Source organism: Chroicocephalus ridibundus, chromosome 3 (assembly GCF_963924245.1).
Source record: "Chroicocephalus ridibundus chromosome 3, bChrRid1.1, whole genome shotgun sequence".
NCBI lineage: Eukaryota > Metazoa > Chordata > Aves > Charadriiformes > Laridae > Chroicocephalus > Chroicocephalus ridibundus.
The window spans coordinates 77,611,051-77,628,899 of record NC_086286.1 but is presented as its reverse complement, the minus strand read 5'-3'; the positions used below and the strand labels follow the sequence as shown (position 1 = coordinate 77,628,899).

Genomic DNA, 17,849 nt, shown 5'->3' with positions numbered 1-17,849 from the left:
CAGTGACAGGACAAGGGGCAATGGGCACAAGCTAGAACATAGGAAGTTCCGTTCAAATACACGGAAAAACTTCTTTACAGTGAGGGTGACAGAGCACTGGAACAGGCTGCCCTGGGAGGTTGTGGAGTCCCCTTCTCTGGAGATTTTCAAGACCCGCCTGGATGCAGCCCTGTGGGATGTGCTTTAGGCAATCCTGCTCTAGCAGGGGAGTTGGACTAGATGATCTCTAGAGGTCCCTTCCAACTCTGAAGATTCCGTGATTCCGTGATTTTCCAAAGGAAGCCAGCAAACAGACAGAAGTTCCTTCCACTTTGGTCAAAATACCTAAGAATCACTAAGCACATGGTAGTTCTATTTTTAAGTTTTATGTCCATGTCTGAGGGCAACCAGAAGAGAGAATCTGATTTCATCACGATCCTGAGGTCATTACACATACTGCTCAGGGAATGATCTGCAAGGGAGGCTCATGTGTATTGGGACTAGTACTGTTTAATATCTTCATCAATGACATAGTGGGATCGAGTGCACCCTCAGCAACTTTGCAGTTGACACCAAGCTGAGTGGTGTGGTTGACATGCCTGAGAGATGGGAAGCCACACAGAGGGACCTTGAGAAGTGGGCCCATGTAAACCTCATGAGGTTCAACAAGGCGAAGTGTAGGGTCCTGCACCTGGTTCGGGGCAATCCTTGGTATCAATACAGGTTAAAGGATGAAGGGATTGAGAGTAGCCCTGAGGAGAAGGATTTGGGGTACTGGTGGATGCAAAGCTGGACATGAGCTGACAATGTGCACTTGCAGTCCAGAAAGCCAACTGTATCCTGGGCTATAGCAAAAGAAGTGTGGCCAGCAGGTCAAGGGAGGTGATTCTGCCCCTCTACTGTGCTCTGGTGAGACCTCACCTGGAGTACTGTGTCCAGCTCTGGAGCCCTCAGCACAGGAAAGACATGGACCTGTTGGATTGAGTCCAGAGGAGCGCCACAAAAATGATTAGAGGGCTGGAACACCTCTCCTACGAAGACAGGCTGAGAGAGCCTGGAGCAGAGAAGGCTCCGAGGAGACCTTGTTGTGGCCTTTCAATATTTAAAGGGGGCTCATAAGAAAGATGGGGACAAGATTCTTAGTAGGGCCTGTTGCGATAGGACAAGGAGTAATGGCTTTAAACTGACAGAGGATGTATTTAGATTAGACATAGGAAGAAGTTTTTACAATGAGGGTGGTGAGACACTGGAACAGGTTGCCCAGAGAGGTGGTAGATGCCCCATCCCTGGAAACATTCAAGGTCAGGTTGGACGGGGCTCTGAGCAACCTCATCTAGTTGAAGATGTCCCTGCTTATTGCAGGGGGGTTTGGACTAGATGACCTTTAAAGGTCCCTTCCAACCCAAACTATTCTACGATTCTATGAAGATGACCCTTTTCAGTTTCCTATATGCTAATTACAAGCATCTGAAAAAATGGATAAACCCTCTGCCTGCAGAATAGCAATGCAAAATAATACTCCAGAAAACTAGTAGCTAGATTTACACTATTAGAAAATTAAAAGAAATAGTTGTAACAAATTTAAGATGTCCAAATGAAAGAGGGGAGCTGACAGGCACTATATGTCACAAATGATGTCTGAGTGACTGACAACTTGGAAGTAAGTAACCTTGGATATTTATAAATCAAGATACACACAAGATGGGGTATTGGTATCTGTTACAGACCATTGGAATCACTGCAGAGCACAGGATGACGGGCTTCTTCAACACCTACATACAAGGAGCACAAAAAAACCCCTTGTGTTATGTCAGGGCCATTCAATCCGAACAATTTATGCTGGAGACCTTGTATCACTGCACTAAAACATGCCTGGACTTTCCAAAAAGCTATGAATGACTAGTTACTAGCTAGTAATTTAAAGGAAAGATCAGCCTTCCTAACCCTGTGAACTAAAAGCTCTTGCCAATTAGCTAAATGAGTCACAAAGCAGAACGTTACTGGTTGTTTAGACTGAAAAGGACCAAGCTTTCCGTGCAAACAACTAACATGGTCTGTGATCAAATCCAGACTGGTAAAAATTTATGCAATATACGAACATATCCTCTTCATATATACATAAATTAAAATCACAGTGCATGCTTCCTGACAGGCAATTTCACAAAACTAGAGTGAATGGAAGTCAAATCAGGCTGAAGACAGAACGTACAGAAAGTTGCTGACATCTGCGAATGGTTTAAGACATTTCCCAAATGCCTACAATGTTACAACCATGAAAAGAAGACTGGGCTAGATAAAAATAACACACAATGAAAAAACCCAACAGCTGGGTTTACCAGGGAAGTGAAAAAACATATAAAGCGTTATATACAAAATCAACACATGAAGAGCAAAAAGGAAGAAGAAAATCACGAGTAAAAAAACTAAAATAAAGATTATCTAGAGGAAGCATGAAGATACTAGGAAAAATTAAGGCAGATAGACTCTAAAAAATGTAACGTTTTATCTTTCTAAGCAGATTATGAAAGATGAATCCTGAACAACAAAAGTGGTAGAATCGTCCGTAACAGCATGACAGAGGCAGAAGTTATTCAATAAATATTTCTGATTAGCACACAGGTAAAAGGCCAGACTATCTGTTTATAAGGATGATGAAGTAACTTCCCACCACAGCAGCCCCGGGAGAGGGGATGTTAAGCAGCAGGTACACAATTCTAGGTGTTTCCGATTAGTTACTAGAAATAAACTTGTCTCAGAAGGTTTACGAGAGCTCAGAGCTGCTCACTGCTGCATCTAAGGCAGTTCTGGGCCCCTGGAGAAGGATCAGGGGCAGGAGGAAGCTCATGTTCAGTGACTGTTTGAAAAGGGTAAAAAGTAATTACAGGACAGTTAGCTGAGTTTCCAGTATTTTGCATAGGCTAGAACAATCAACATTGGACTCAATTAAAAAAATCTTAAAAAAAAAAAAAAAAGCAGCTCTATAATTAAAGTCAATCAACTTGTCTTTGAGGAAAACAGATCCCGTCAACTAATCTGACGTCATTTCATGCAAAAATTACAAGTTCACTTGACGAAGGCAGCGTTGTTGACAGTATTACAAGCCTAAGTCATTTGACTTGTTCTGTAGAACATCTTTATGAAGAAACCGAACGATTTGAAGCCTGTATGGCGTGTGCTCCATCTGTACAAGGAGAGCAGGACTCCATAGGTGGAAAGCACTGTATGAGGCCAGACAAAAATCTCAAACGTATTTTTTATTGAAGTCACTTCTTAGTCCACAATCATATTAAATGTATTAAAAAGCTGATAAATGAAGGAAACCAAAGTGTAACTGTAAATGGGAAAGTATTTATTAGCAAACAGATGGGTTCCTACTGGGTTCCCACAGGTATGGGTGATCATCCCTTTACTATTTAATAGCCTTATCAGCGCCCTGGAAAATTGAGTCATTATAGTTACATACAAGACTGGGGACAACAGAAAACAAACAATGGAAGGACAAACCTGACACAGCAACTGGGGTCTGTAGAAAGATGGGAAAAACCAGTTTAGGTGTTAATATGGCCAAGTGCAGAATCACCTTATAAGAATAAAGAATACAGGCCATACTTACAGGATGAGAGGGAGAGAGAGGACTCTATCCTCCGAAGCAGAGACTGAATATGAGACCGGGGGTCCTGGGTGGCAATCAGCTCGACATGAACTCCCCACGCAAGGCTGTGGCCAAAAGGGCTAATGCGAGCCCCAGCTGTACAAACAAATGAAAATCAAAAGATGAGTAGGTAGGTTACCGTGATGCTGTGTTTGGCTCTTGTTCCTCTGCTCCATGAATAATGCATCAGATTCTGCTGCTCCAATAAAGTGTTGGAAAACTGGAAGAGTGTTCAGGGGAGAGAGATTAAAGAACTGAAAACACTGTGTAGTAGAAGGCTTCGTAATAAACAAAAAGCTTAAAGGGAATTTTGTATTAGAATATTCATATGGGGAATAAATTTGCTACCAGTGGGTTCTAATCTAGCAAAGGTGGAAAATGCATTGGAACTAGAAACTAATCCAATCCAGATTATGAACAGGCAATTTTGTTTTGCTTTTTCAGCAATGAACTCTTATGGGCAATTAACCAGTAACTAACCCTTTACACCACAGGTTGTGATGTACTGTCTGTCTCCGCAAAGTTGTGAAAATAACAGTGCTTGATTTAAAAAGGATGCCCATCCGTGCAGCTTGGGTTATTAGACATGAAGCAGGAACTCCTGCAGGTGAGATCTACTGCCTGCATAAAGCTGGGGGTCAGGTGAGTGGTCACTGCATCAGACTGTGCTTTGTGTTTCCACTAAGAAACACTCACTCCCCTCTCAGGGTAGTAATCCTGGCAGCCTTCCTGCTCATGGCCTATAGAATGCCTCCAGGGGAAACCCCAACTTTTTGGGGCTGAGGTGCCATCTAAGTACGGACGACATCCAATTGTCCGTTTTCTGCAGGATCTGCAGGCAGCCGTCTCTGAATTCCCAGCACCTGGCTCCACACAAAACCTCGCTGTGCAAAGCTCCTCACACTGAGATGTCAAGGAAACAATTTTTAGGAAACCAATGGGAGCTATTACAGATCTACCACTGAGAGAGTACCGGTGACTCCTTGTTTCAGCAATTCACTTTGCCTGCAGACTGCTACTGGGATCTAGTCCCAGGGATCTGCCTGGGATCCCATCCCGGGATCCCTCAGCCGCAGAAGGTGACCTCAGAGAATTAGGCTGAGGGAAGGAGTCCTCCATTCCTTACAGATATTTCCTCTCCCAACTTCACCCTTTCGGGATGAATTGATGTACTGGCTACCTTCTTCAGGAAAACATATTAGAGCCTTTAAGCGGGGTGAGTGGATGTGAGCACTGCTCCTGCAGGAGCACCTTCCTGCTCACTCGGGATATCCACACAACTTCTCCTTCCCCTTCACGCTGCTGAGGGAATTTTGTGCTGCCAAGAAAGCTTTTGGCTCTGCATCCCAAGGACAGGGTCTGGCAGGTGGGCTCCTAAGGACCACAAGATCAGCAGGGGGCCCTGGCTACCGAATTTGCTTCATCCCACAGCCTGCCAATATTTAATTCTGGTGGTTTTTAAGGATGCAGCGCAAGCTTTTGTCTGTGCTGTCTGTCATAACCTGGGCCTTTGGCCAGAAAGTATTAATCCTGTCAATGTGCAGGAGTGGGGAAGGCAGAGGAGTGTTTGAGTCGTGCCAGTTGCTGGCATCAGCTCATTTTAAGCTTCTGGAATGAACCCACTTATGACTGAATGCTGCAGTGTAAATTCTGCAAATAAAACAGATAAAATAATCTCAATTACTTGATCTCATCATTGGTTCATATATATGCCACTCTAGAGATTTACAAGGCATTATTTCATACAACATTTAATTATATTTAATTATGATTCTACAGATATTTTTCTGTTCAACAGGTGGGAAAAAAACCTGTTTTTCAAACTTCCAGTCACTTTCAGTAAGTGATGCCTGCTAAACCACAACATACATAGCATAGTAAAATCTCAGTGCTATGTTACAAACATAAAAAGAAACATCCCATCTTAAGCAAACTATTGTAGTACAAAACTTCTGCAGCGTGAATTAAAGCAAGAAAGCTTCTGAAAACTTCAGGGAGGAAGAAGGCCTGCCCAAGTGTGGTGTAAAAATAAATACATGCACATGCATTCACACCCCCCCCACCACCTGGTCTCTGCTGTACCTGCTATTCCTATCAACAGATCTCAAGACTCAAAACTCTGATTGGCAACTCTTTAGTAACTAAAAGAGCGAAAGTTTTGGGAAAGCTGATCCAAGAGCGAGGTTTCAGAGCTACTAATAAAGATGAATCAGTATCTGCTAAAGTACAGTTTGAATTGTGTGTTTTTGCGTCTTAATACTTTCTGTCCTCCTGGATGCATTTTTCTCCCTCTTCCTCCGTCACAATCCCAGCTACATCCTACAGCATTAGGATGTTCTGTTAAGCACATGTCCAACTGTGTTTTTAAGCCTTGTAAAGGCTTGCTTATGTCAAAAGATGTACCATTACAAAGATCACACAGGCTAGACTCCACAAATGTATTTTTACAGATGAAGTAACTGTGGTAATCTTCCTAAACATAAATGATAAAAAACACATAGAAGCAAACAACTTTAATACATGGATTTGAAAAATCTTTTTGAAATATTAAGAAATAAGTCAGATGCAAGCCTTGTCCTTTTACTCCAGACACACAGAAAAGGAATTAAATGGGAGAATGTGAGACTAACCATCCCATCTGCCTTTGTAAGTCACCCAGACCAGACGCAGAAATGCTATGGAAGTTAATGCAATGAACCTCAGAAGTGTCACTTTCACAAATCTCAAGAGGCATCATTGACCCGAGGCTGGCTGCAGTTTCTGCCCCAATTCCAGTTTAATGTATTCCAGTTTGACCCTCAAGCGACAGTGCTGCTCGAGAACACGCTAAGAAACAAATGCAGGCAATTGCTTTGACATAATTCTTTTGGACGCAGGCAGATCGAATGTGCTGATGTCAACAGAGACCAGAAAAGAGTTTTACCCGACCTCCTTTTCTCACTGAAGAAAACAATAGGAGAAAACATAGCACAACCCAAAACATAGCCAAACACATGCCCACCTCTCAGCAGCAAAACTAATACATCCTGTCTAATAAAGGGAGAACCAAGACAAACGTATCATTTGGATGTATACAGGGCATTTAATTTATAGCTTAAATTTACCTGACTTGTATGTATAATTGGCTCTTTGCATATAACACACATGAAACATCTGTTCTGTAGAGGATATTAATCCACAACCCCAGGAACAGCGTAATTCAGTCCTTTATGGCCATAGGACGTTCAAAAGAGTTCCTAACATAGTACCCTCACCTTGAAGCAAACTGTTCTTCTTCCTTCTCTCTTACTCTTCTAAAATTCAGGGGATTGCATGGACCTGCTTTCAATCCGACTGTCAGGATGAAAATTTCCTGCCTTGCCATTCATTTAAATGCCCAGGCTTTAGCAACTTCGAGGCTGCATAGTTCGATATCAGAGAACATTGAGGCAACACTGATAGGGACTGCAAGAATACTAACTGAGCATATTTTTTTCCAAGGGAAAGATGAATTACGGTAGGAAACCAGATCAAGGAAGCCACGATGACTCTTGAGAATAAAAGATTAAACTAAAGATTTTCTTCTCTACCTGGTTGCTGTTGCTCCTGAAATAACTTTTTTATTAAAGGAAAAGAAAAAAAACATACATCAATGGTATGGTTTTTCAGAACTCGTAAGGGAAAATACCGGGGTTGTATGTGGCTCGTCCCTCAACTTTATACAATGAAAACAGAAGAAGCAGATCCCAAGCTCATTCCCTCCACCCTCTTTTACTTCATCTCCAAAGAAAGTCTTCTACCTCTGCTACTCGCAATTTTCCTTTTCTTCTGTTCCTCCAGGTCCCCATCAACTCCATGCAGACAGATTGTCTGTAATGGTATCACGCAAAAACCAGATGAGGTCCTCAAGACTTCCCCTTTCTGTGTGCCTAGAGTGCTTCCAAGAAGAGAAAGTCTTGTGAAGAAATGTACTCTTACTTCCCTTTTCGGCAGCTACTTGTGTGAGTCACTCTACCACAATAAAAGTCCGCATTGCTATCTGACCACAATGAAGACAGAGATAAAAATTACCATTTTTAGTGTCCATAAGAAGCATGGTCTCTGAGAGAAGACTGATCCTGTGTTACAGCCACTGAAACTACTTGATCTAGAACGACAAGTCACCCTACACAAAGAAAAACCAAACTTTTGTCTTTCTTCATCTCTCACCCTTTATGTGATCTGCTCCCAAAATGTGGTCACAAAGCATGGTCCACACTTTGGCTGATGATCAAAGTCTGCAGGACCTTTTCAGCTTTGTTGGGACCTGTGTAAATGTTGTGATGTTCAGGGAATAAGAGTTTTAAGACCACCAATCATTAGGAATTATCAAACACTTTAGTCCCTGGAGCATGTGGTGTCCTGCTCCTTGCGTAATCTTCCAGAGAGAAAACTTTGGAATCACTGTGCTAGAGAGTCAGAGGAAAAAGGCTGATCAAAAACGTGACTGAATGTCATAATGAATTCCTTTAATTTCTCATGCTGTCATGTTATATTTTTTTAAAGCATTTGTCAAGATGCAAAAGTATGGCTGAAACATTTTTTTAATACTAGCAATGAGAAGGAGGCTTTAACGAAAATAAAAGTTTACTATCTACCTTGACTTCTGTAAGGTCTTTGACACAGTTCCATACAACACCTTGTCTCTAAATTGGAGAGCTATGGATTTAACGGATGGGCTATTTGATGGATAAGGAATTGGCTGGATGGCCACATCCAAAGACTTGCAGTTAACGTCTCAATGTCCAAATGGGGATCAGTAACAAGCGGTGTCCCTCAAGGGTTGATACTGGGACTGGTACTGTTCATATCTTTATTAATGAGATAGACAGTGGGATTGAATGCAACCTCAGTAAGTCTGCAGACGACACCAAGCCAAGTGCTGCAGCTGATACACTTGAGGGAAGGGATGCCATCCAGAGGGACTTTGACAGGTTTGAGGAGTGTGACACTGTGAACCTCATGAGGTTCAACAAGGCCAAGTGCAAGGTCCTGAACCTGGGTCGGTGCAATCACCAGTATCTGCACAAACTGAGGGATGAAGTGATGGAGAGAAGCCCTGACGAGAAGGACTTGGGGACAATGGTGGATGAAAAACTGGACATAAGCTGGCAATGCGCACTCACAGCCCAGAAAGCCAACTGTGTCCTGGGCTGCATCAAAAGAAGCGTGGCCAGCAGGTCAACAGAGGTGATTCTCCTCCTTAATCCACTCATGAGACCCCACCTGGAGTAGTGTGTCCAGTTCTGGGGTCCTCAGCACAAGACCTTGGACCTGCTAGAGTGAGTCCAGAGGAGGGCCACAAAAATGGTCAGAGGGCTGGAGCACCTCTCCTATGAAGACAGGCTGAGACAGTTGGGGTTGTTCAGCCTGGAGAAGAGAAGGCTCCAAGGAGACATAAGGTCTTTCAATACTTGATGGAGGCTTATTAGAAAGATGGGAGAGAGACTTTTTACCAGGACCTGTAGTGAGAGGACAAGGGGAAACAGTTTTAAACTGACAGAGGGTGGATTTAGATTGGACATAGGAAGAATTTTTTTACGATGAAGATGGTGAGTCAATGAAACAGGTTGCCCAGAGAAGTTGCAGATGCTCCAACATTGTAAATGTTTAACTTTGTCCTGGTTCCGGTGGGGATAGGGTTAATTTTCCCTGGTATTCCATGCCATGTGAGCCACGCCCACCCTGAGCTGCCGGGGGAGGGGACAGGAAGTTGCTGCTTAAAAGCGGGCTGGGGCGTCCCGGGTCCGGCCGGTCGGGAGCGGCGGGGAGCGGCGGTTCCGTAATCGCGTTTGTATATTCCCCTACCCGTGTTGTTGTTGTTGTTCGCCTGTTCCCTCTGCTGTTCTGTTAAACTGCCTTTGTCCCAAACCAAGAGTCTTGCCTTTTCTTACGATCCTTCCTCTATTAGGAAGGCACGTGCGAGCGGCACGTGGTTCTTTGTTGCCATCTGAGGCTAAACCACGACAGTCCTTTTTGGCGCCCAACGTGGGGCACGAAGGGTTGAGATAACGACAGAATCCAACTAGAACGTGGAAAAAACGGTTTTGGTTTTTTTTTTCCTTCTTCTTGTATGCATTTATTTTATTAGGTAAATAGTCACTGGTCATCATGTTGCTTGGTTTGTTCTCATGGCTGTGTTACATAAATTCCTATATGGCTTATGTACTCCCTGCGATGCTGTTTACCATGTCTGGAAGAGGGATGAGGATTATCATTCTGCTGTCCTGTGCGATATCTGTTTATGATATGATAACATCACTGTTCAGACGGCTGTTTTGGGGTGTTTATGTGGTTTTGTTGTCCTGTCCGTACATTGGACACTGTCTCTCAGAATTTGTTAATAGTTTCCCCAGCCCTTTTGCCTCCCTTTTCTCCTTCGGGTCAGGTATGACAGCTTTTGAGAATCTTGAATATCCTTGGGATACTCAAACCAGCGTGTTCCTAGTGTTATGTCTCCTGAATACGTTCCAGGTCTTGTTTAGGGTTAAGCAACTATTTAAGACTACCACCCGGAGATCTGCTCCGAGGCTGGATAGTCAGGGGTGGCATGGCATGTGGGAGAGCATGGGCAGGTACCTAGAGAACTACTCACCTCCAATGGTCTGGGACTTCACCCCTGAACAATTACAGGACCCTGATAAAGTGGTAGAATATTTGAAGGGAAAATGCTGTGGCTATTCTAGAGAGGCACAACTCACCGCGCTGTGCTGGGCCCTGGCCAGTATCTACCAGGCACTGCTCAGAATTATGCAGCACCCTCAAGGGGAAGAGATGGAAACCAGACTGGCGGCCCCTGCGGCGGCCCCTGCGGCTACTGCAGCCCCTGCGGCGGCCCCTGCGGCTACTGCAGCCCCTGCGGCGGCCCCTGCGGCTACTGCAGCCCCTGCGGCGGCCCCTGCGGCTACTGCAGCCCCTGCGGCGGCCCCTGCGGCTACTGCAGCCCCTGCGGCGGACACTGCGGCTACTGCAACCCCTGCGGCGGACACTGCGGCTACTGCAACCCCTGCGGCGGACACTGCGGCTACTGCAACCCCCGTGGTAGCCACTGCCACTGAACCAGGAAACCAACCCGTGCCGGTATCAGTTGCCCCCATACAGAAGAAGAAGTACACAAAGAAATCAGTTCGCTTAGTAAGAGATGATGATGAACCAGGGCCATCACGAGAGCAGGAGGAAGAGGCAGAACCAGAGATAATTACTCGATCCCTATCCTTGAGTGAGCTGCGGGATATGCGAAAAGATTTCAGCCGACTTTCAGGCGAGCACATTGTCACCTGGCTGCTCCGGTGCTGGGATAATGGGGCCAGTAGCCTGGAATTAGAGGGTAGGGAGGCCAGGCAGCTGGGATCCCTGTCTAGGGAAGGCGGCATTGACAAGGCGATTGGGAAAAAGACCCAAGCCCTCAGCCTCTGGAAACGACTCCTGTCAGGCGTGAGGGAGAGGTACCCCTTCAGTGAGGATGTTGTATGTCAGCCAAGCAAGTGGACTACCATGGAAAGAGGTATCCAGTACCTGAGAGAATTAGCCGTGCGGGAGATGATTTATTATGACTTGGACAATGCCGACTTACCCACAGACCCTGATGAGGTGCGATGCACAAGGCCCATGTGGCGGAAGTTTGTACGGAGCGCACCATCGTCATATGCCAACTCCCTGGCAGTAATGGAATGGAAAGGTGAAGAGGGACCAACAGTGGATGAGGTAGCTGGCCGGCTCCGGCGATATGAAGAAAGTCTCTCTTCCCCCCTTGTCTCAGCTGTGGAGAAATTGTCGCGGAAGGTCCAGCAACTTGAAGAGAATATGTTCTATTCCCCACCTGCACGGGCCAGCATCTCAGCTATTAGAAGCAGGCATTTCCCCACTCAAGAGAGAGAGTACAGAGGGTACACACCACGAGGCACCCTGTGGTTCTACCTGCAGGACCACGGAGAGGACATGAGGAAGTGGGATGGACGACCTACTTCGATCCTGCGGACACGGGTACAGGAGTTGCAAGGAAGGACAACCACAAAAGGGGATCCCTCCAGGAAAAGTGCCGCCCCAGTTTCCAGTGGGCCGTTCCCCAGACAAAGCAGAAGGCCTGATCTTGCTTCTGATCCTCTTGAAGGAACTTCCAAGTCATTTCTGCAAGAAGTGAGTAATGGATACTATGACGAGTATTAGGGGGGCCCTGCCTCCGGCCAGGTGGAGGAAAGGGACAACCGGGTTTATTGGACGGTGTGGATTCGATGGCCTGGCACATCAGACCCACAGGAGTATAAGGCTCTAGTGGACACGGGTGCGCAGTGTACTTTAATACCATCAAGCTATAGAGGGGCAGAACCCATTTGTATTTCTGGGGTGACAGGGGGATCCCAAGAGTTGACTGTACTGGAGGCAGAAGTGAGCCTAACTGGGAATGAGTGGCAAAAGCATCCCATTGTGACTGGCCCAGAGGCTCCATGCATCCTTGGTATAGATTACCTCAGGAGAGGGTATTTTAAGGACCCAAAAGGGTACCGCTGGGCCTTTGGCATAGCTGCTTTGGAGACAGAGGAAGTTAAACAGTTGTCTGCCTTGCCTGGTCTCTCAGAGGATTCTTCTGTTGTGGGGTTATTGAGGGTCAAAGAACAACAGGTGCCGATTGCTACCACAACGGTGCATCGGCGACAGTATCGCACTAACCGAGACTCTCTGATTCCCATCCATGAGCTGATTCGTCAACTAGAGGTTCAAGGAGTGATCAGCAAGACTCACTCCCCCTTTAACAGTCCCATATGGCCGGTGCGAAAATCTAATGGAGAGTGGAGGCTAACTGTAGACTATCGTGGTCTGAATGAAGTCACGCCACCGCTGAGTGCTGCCGTGCCGGACATGCTAGAACTGCAGTACGAACTGGAGTCCAAGGCAGCCAAATGGTATGCCACGATTGATATAGCGAATGCATTCTTCTCAATCCCTTTGGCAGCAGAGTGCAGGCCACAGTTTGCTTTCACTTGGAGGGGCGTCCAATACACCTGGAATCGACTGCCCCAGGGGTGGAAACACAGTCCCACCATTTGCCATGGACTGATCCAGACTGCACTGGAACAGGGTGAAGCTCCAGAACATCTGCAGTACATTGATGACATCATTGTATGGGGAAACACAGCAGAAGAAGTTTTTGAGAAAGGGAGTAAAATAGTCCAAATCCTTCTGAACGCTGGTTTTGCTATAAAGCGAAGTAAGGTCAAGGGACCTGCGCAGGAGATCCAGTTTTTAGGAATAAAATGGCAAGATGGACGCCGTCAGATTCCAATGGATGTGATCAACAAAATAGCAGCTATGTCTCCACCAACTAGTAAAAAGGAAACACAGGCTTTCTTAGGTATTGTGGGTTTTTGGAGAATGCATATCCCAGATTACAGTCAAATTGTAAGCCCTCTGTATCAAGTAACCCGGAAGAAGAATGATTTTAAATGGGGTCCTGAGCAACGACAAGCTTTTGAACAAATCAAACAGGAAATAGTCCATGCAGTGGCCCTGGGGCCAGTCCGGGCAGGACAAGATGTTAAAAATGTGCTCTATACCGCAGCCGGGGAGAACGGCCCTACCTGGAGCCTCTGGCAGAAAGCACCAGGGGAGACTCGAGGTCGACCCCTAGGGTTTTGGAGTCGTGGATATAGAGGATCCGAAGCCCGCTACACTCCAACAGAAAAAGAGATATTGGCAGCATATGAAGGGGTTCGAGCTGCTTCGGAAGTAGTTGGTACAGAAGCACAGCTCCTCTTAGCACCTCGACTGCCGGTGCTGGGTTGGATGTTCAAAGAAAGGGTCCCCACCACACATCATGCAACCGATGCTACATGGAGTAAGTGGATTGCACTGATCACGCAGCGAACTCGAATGGGAAACCCCAGTCGCCCAGGAATTCTGGAAGTGATCATGGACTGGCCAGAAGGCAAGGATTTCGGAATGTCACCAGAGGAGGAGGTGACGCGTGCAGAAGAGGCCCCACCATATAATAAACTGCCAGAAAATGAGAAGAAATATGCCCTGTTCACTGATGGGTCCTGCCGTATTGTGGGAAAGCATCGAAAGTGGAAGGCTGCTGTGTGGAGTCCTATACGACGGGTTGCAGAAGCCAGTGAGGGACAGGGTGAATCGAGCCAGTTTGCAGAGGTGAAGGCTATTCAGCTGGCTTTGGACATTGCTGAGCGAGAAAAATGGCCAGTACTTTATCTCTATACTGACTCATGGATGGTGGCAAATGCTCTGTGGGGGTGGTTACAGCAGTGGAAGCAGGGCAACTGGCAGCGCAGAGGCAAACCCATCTGGGCTGCTGACCTATGGCAAGATATTGCTGCCCGGATAGAGAATCTGGTTGTGAAAGTACGCCATGTAGACGCCCACGTACCGAAGAATCGGGCCACGGAGGAACATCAGAACAACCAGCAGGTGGATCGGGCCGCCAGGATTGAAGTGGCTCAGGTGGATCTGGACTGGCAACGTAAGGGTGAACTATTCATAGCTCGGTGGGCCCATGACTCCTCAGGCCATCAAGGGAGAGATGCAACATATAGATGGGCTCGTGACCGAGGGGTGGACTTGACCATGGACGCTATTGCACAGGTCATCCATGAATGTGAGACATGCGCTGCGATCAAACAAGCCAAGCGTTTGAAGCCTCTTTGGTATGGAGGGCGATGGCTGAAATACAAATATGGGGAGGCCTGGCAGATTGATTATATCACACTGCCACAAACCCGTCAAGGCAAGCGCTATGTGCTCACAATGGTGGAAGCAACCACTGGATGGCTGGAAACATACCCTGTGCCCCATGCCACTGCCCGGAACACTATCCTGGGCCTTGAAAAGCAAGTCCTGTGGCGACATGGTACCCCAGAGAGAATTGAGTCGGACAACGGGACTCATTTCCGAAACAGCCTCATAGACACCTGGGCCAAAGAGCATGGTATCGAGTGGGTGTATCACATCCCCTATCACGCACCAGCCTCTGGGAAGATAGAACGATACAATGGACTGTTAAAAACTACACTGAGAGCAATGGGTGGTGGGACTTTCAAACACTGGGATACACATTTAGCAAAAGCTACCTGGCTAGTTAACACCAGGGGATCTAACAATCGGGCTGGCCCTGCCCAATCAAAACTTCCACGTACTGTAGAAGGGGATAAAGTCCCCGTAGTGCACATGAAGAATATGCTAGGGAAGACAGTCTGGGTTAGTCCTGCCTCAGGCAAAGGCAAACCCATCCGTGGGATTGCTTTTGCCCAAGGACCTGGGTGCACTTGGTGGGTGATGCGGCAGGATGGGGAAGTCCGATGTGTACCTTATGGGGATCTGATTTTGGGCGAGAATAGCCAATGAATCAGATTGTGTGCTGTTAATTGCTAAGTAACACTGTCATTGTATGTCCTCATTGCTATAATTACTATCAGTTGTACTACAAGTAAGGCACAGGGATGATGGGATAAGAACTGATCTCAACAGCTGGTGCCCAGCAGTTTCCTCAAGATCTACATCTTCAGCCCACGGACCGCGTGCATGAGCCACACCAGGTGCACCAGTCACAAGCTCCGAAAAATACAGCATGCAACAGACCAGCACCACCCAGCATCTCACCTGCCCTGAGAGACTGTTCTAACAGATGGAGCCCAAAGCCGTGGATTAAAAGAACTCAACGGACACTTTGGAGGGATGACCCATAAACTAAGGGCATTATATGTGTGTATATATATATATATATATAACAGGGGAAAGTGGTGGCAATTCATTGGAACCTGCTGGGCATGGCATAGATGGTATGGAATAAGGGGTGGATAATGTCCTGGTTCCGGTGGGGATAGGGTTAATTTTCCCTGGTATTCCATGCCATGTGAGCCACGCCCACCCTGAGCTGCCGGGGGAGGGGACAGGAAGTTGCTGCTTAAAAGCGGGCTGGGGCGTCCCGGGTCCGGCCGGTCGGGAGCGGCGGGGAGCGGCGGTTCCGTAATCGCGTTTGTATATTCCCCTACCCGTGTTGTTGTTGTTGTTCGCCTGTTCCCTCTGCTGTTCTGTTAAACTGCCTTTGTCCCAAACCAAGAGTCTTGCCTTTTCTTACGATCCTTCCTCTATTAGGAAGGCACGTGCGAGCGGCACGTGGTTCTTTGTTGCCATCTGAGGCTAAACCACGACAAACTTTAGCCAGGGCTTTGTGTAACCTGGTCTAGTGGAAGATGTCCTTGCCCAGGGCAGGGGTGTAGGACTAGATGATCTTTAAAAGTCCTTCCAACCCAAACCATTCTATGATTGACGATTCTGTTATTAAATTGGCTTCCCACCTCCATGACACTTATCACAATACAGAGACAATGCAGTTAGCGCAGCTAGGACGTAATGGTGCTGTAAGACAACTTGTGGAACAGGATTACAAACCAGTATTACTGTAGACAGAGGTAAATAAAGCACCTGCACTCTAGCATTAAGGCACATGAAAAAGAGAAGTTACCCACATGATTTTCTCTAAATGCATAGATATTACAAAACAAAAAGCAAGAAGCAAATACACCCATATCTTTACATTGCCATTTGTATGAAGAGTTGAAGTTTATTGTTTCTTCCATACTGTAAAGCTACAGCTGTTATGACAATCACAGCAGTTATTATGTAGTTCACGCTCACTGTCTTTTCAGAGCACAAGAGATCCAATCATCTGCAGGCTTCAAACATTTCCTTTTAAACATGCTCGCCTAATATGACTCCAGTTTTCAGTGACAGTAGATTATCAGTTGTTTGGCTCCTGCAGGCAGTTACAATATTTTTACAACAGGAAATGTGTATTCCATACCTAAGAAGACTACACTTACAAGAAATAATGCAGGAAAGGAAAGTGATCTAATTTCTGCTGTGCTTCCTTCCTTCTGCAGCGTGCTGCATTGAGATGTTTGTTCCAAAACACAGATATTAGTTCAAGGCCAAGATTTTATTTACTCTGATCCTACAAAACAAGCCTGCAGCTAAACTGCAATTCAAACACCTCAAGCTGTTGTACTGCAGTCACATTTATGTAAGTGATTTAGGTAAGTGGGTTTAAAATTTATCTCTTCAAGGTTATTGAGCCTGCCTTGTCCATGGCTGGTAATTTTTGTGTCAATGACATAGTTTTAACCCCCCTGTGAATTAAGAACACTTCCCGAAGATGCAAACAGTACATCAAGCAGGAAGCATCAACTTTGAAGGGTCTTTGTTGTGGTCCTGACCCTCAATATTACAGACTCTAAGAAAATGGCCATTGTGCTGCATTTAGGGAAACAGCACAACACCTCCATGAAGCGCTGCACCCATCCATGGATGTTACCCACCTACCACTGCCAAACAAAGAAACCTGACTGACTGCTATGCTTCACTTCTCTGCTTTTGCAAAACCAGTTTTTAATTCAGAAAGTCTGAGGTAGCTTTTTAAGAGAAGACTTTAAAGCATTCTCTTATACTTATCCCATTTATTACTGTGACCGACAATAGATGTATATAATAAATAGATGTATATAATAAATTATAAATGGCCACATGCAACTGCCTCCTGTCTGCAAGCTAAAAGCTGGCAAGAAACTCTATACCGCTTTGGTGACAAATCTGCGTCAGGCAGGTTGGCGAATTTGGGGAGTTTTGAGCACCAGCAGATTTGCAAGCTGACCGATCAGTGCCGACTGCTCATTGCCGGAGCTCTTAGGCAGGGTCAGGAAAGGAGAGGACTCTGAACTGGATTGCATAGCTGTAGAATTAACATCCAGGGTTCATTTGTCTCTATCTTCCATTAAAAACCATCAAACCTTTAAAACCCTCCCCACTATATCCTGTATTTTTGGTGAGCTGACAGCACTTACTCTTTCGTATTTATGTGCTAGAGACTTAGGGGAGTTAAAAATATACACAAAATCAAGGGACACTTCAAAAAGTTATGTTTGTTTTGTTTATGATGTGAGTAGTGTACTCTTCTGTCAAGGCAATATTGACTCTGAAATGCAGAAGATTTCCCCACGGCTGGGCTGGAGCTTCTGCCTTTTGTCTGCATTTGGGTACCTAACCATCTTCAGTGAAGATTTTCTTGAGCGTGAAGAATGAGGCTGCATGTTTTCTTTTGTATATATTTTTTCAGAGCAGTTTTTCAGATGCCAGGAGCATAAATGTAAGTGAAAGAAAACAGTCCCAACTTTGTGAGCTTCCCGGCACTATATTT

The 17,849-nt window shown here is 45.8% G+C and overlaps 1 protein-coding gene across 3 annotated transcripts in view; it reads right to left on the bottom strand.

Annotated features, from left to right (window-relative positions):
* FYN (FYN proto-oncogene, Src family tyrosine kinase) overlaps positions 1 to 17,849 on the bottom strand; it is a 148,537-nt gene that overhangs the window by 51,341 nt on the left and 79,347 nt on the right. For all 3 annotated transcript variants that reach the window (XM_063329766.1, XM_063329765.1, XM_063329767.1), the window contains one exon: positions 3,593 to 3,727. The gene's annotated coding sequence lies outside the window, so the exon portion shown is untranslated. The remainder of the gene's footprint in view (positions 1 to 3,592; positions 3,728 to 17,849) is intronic.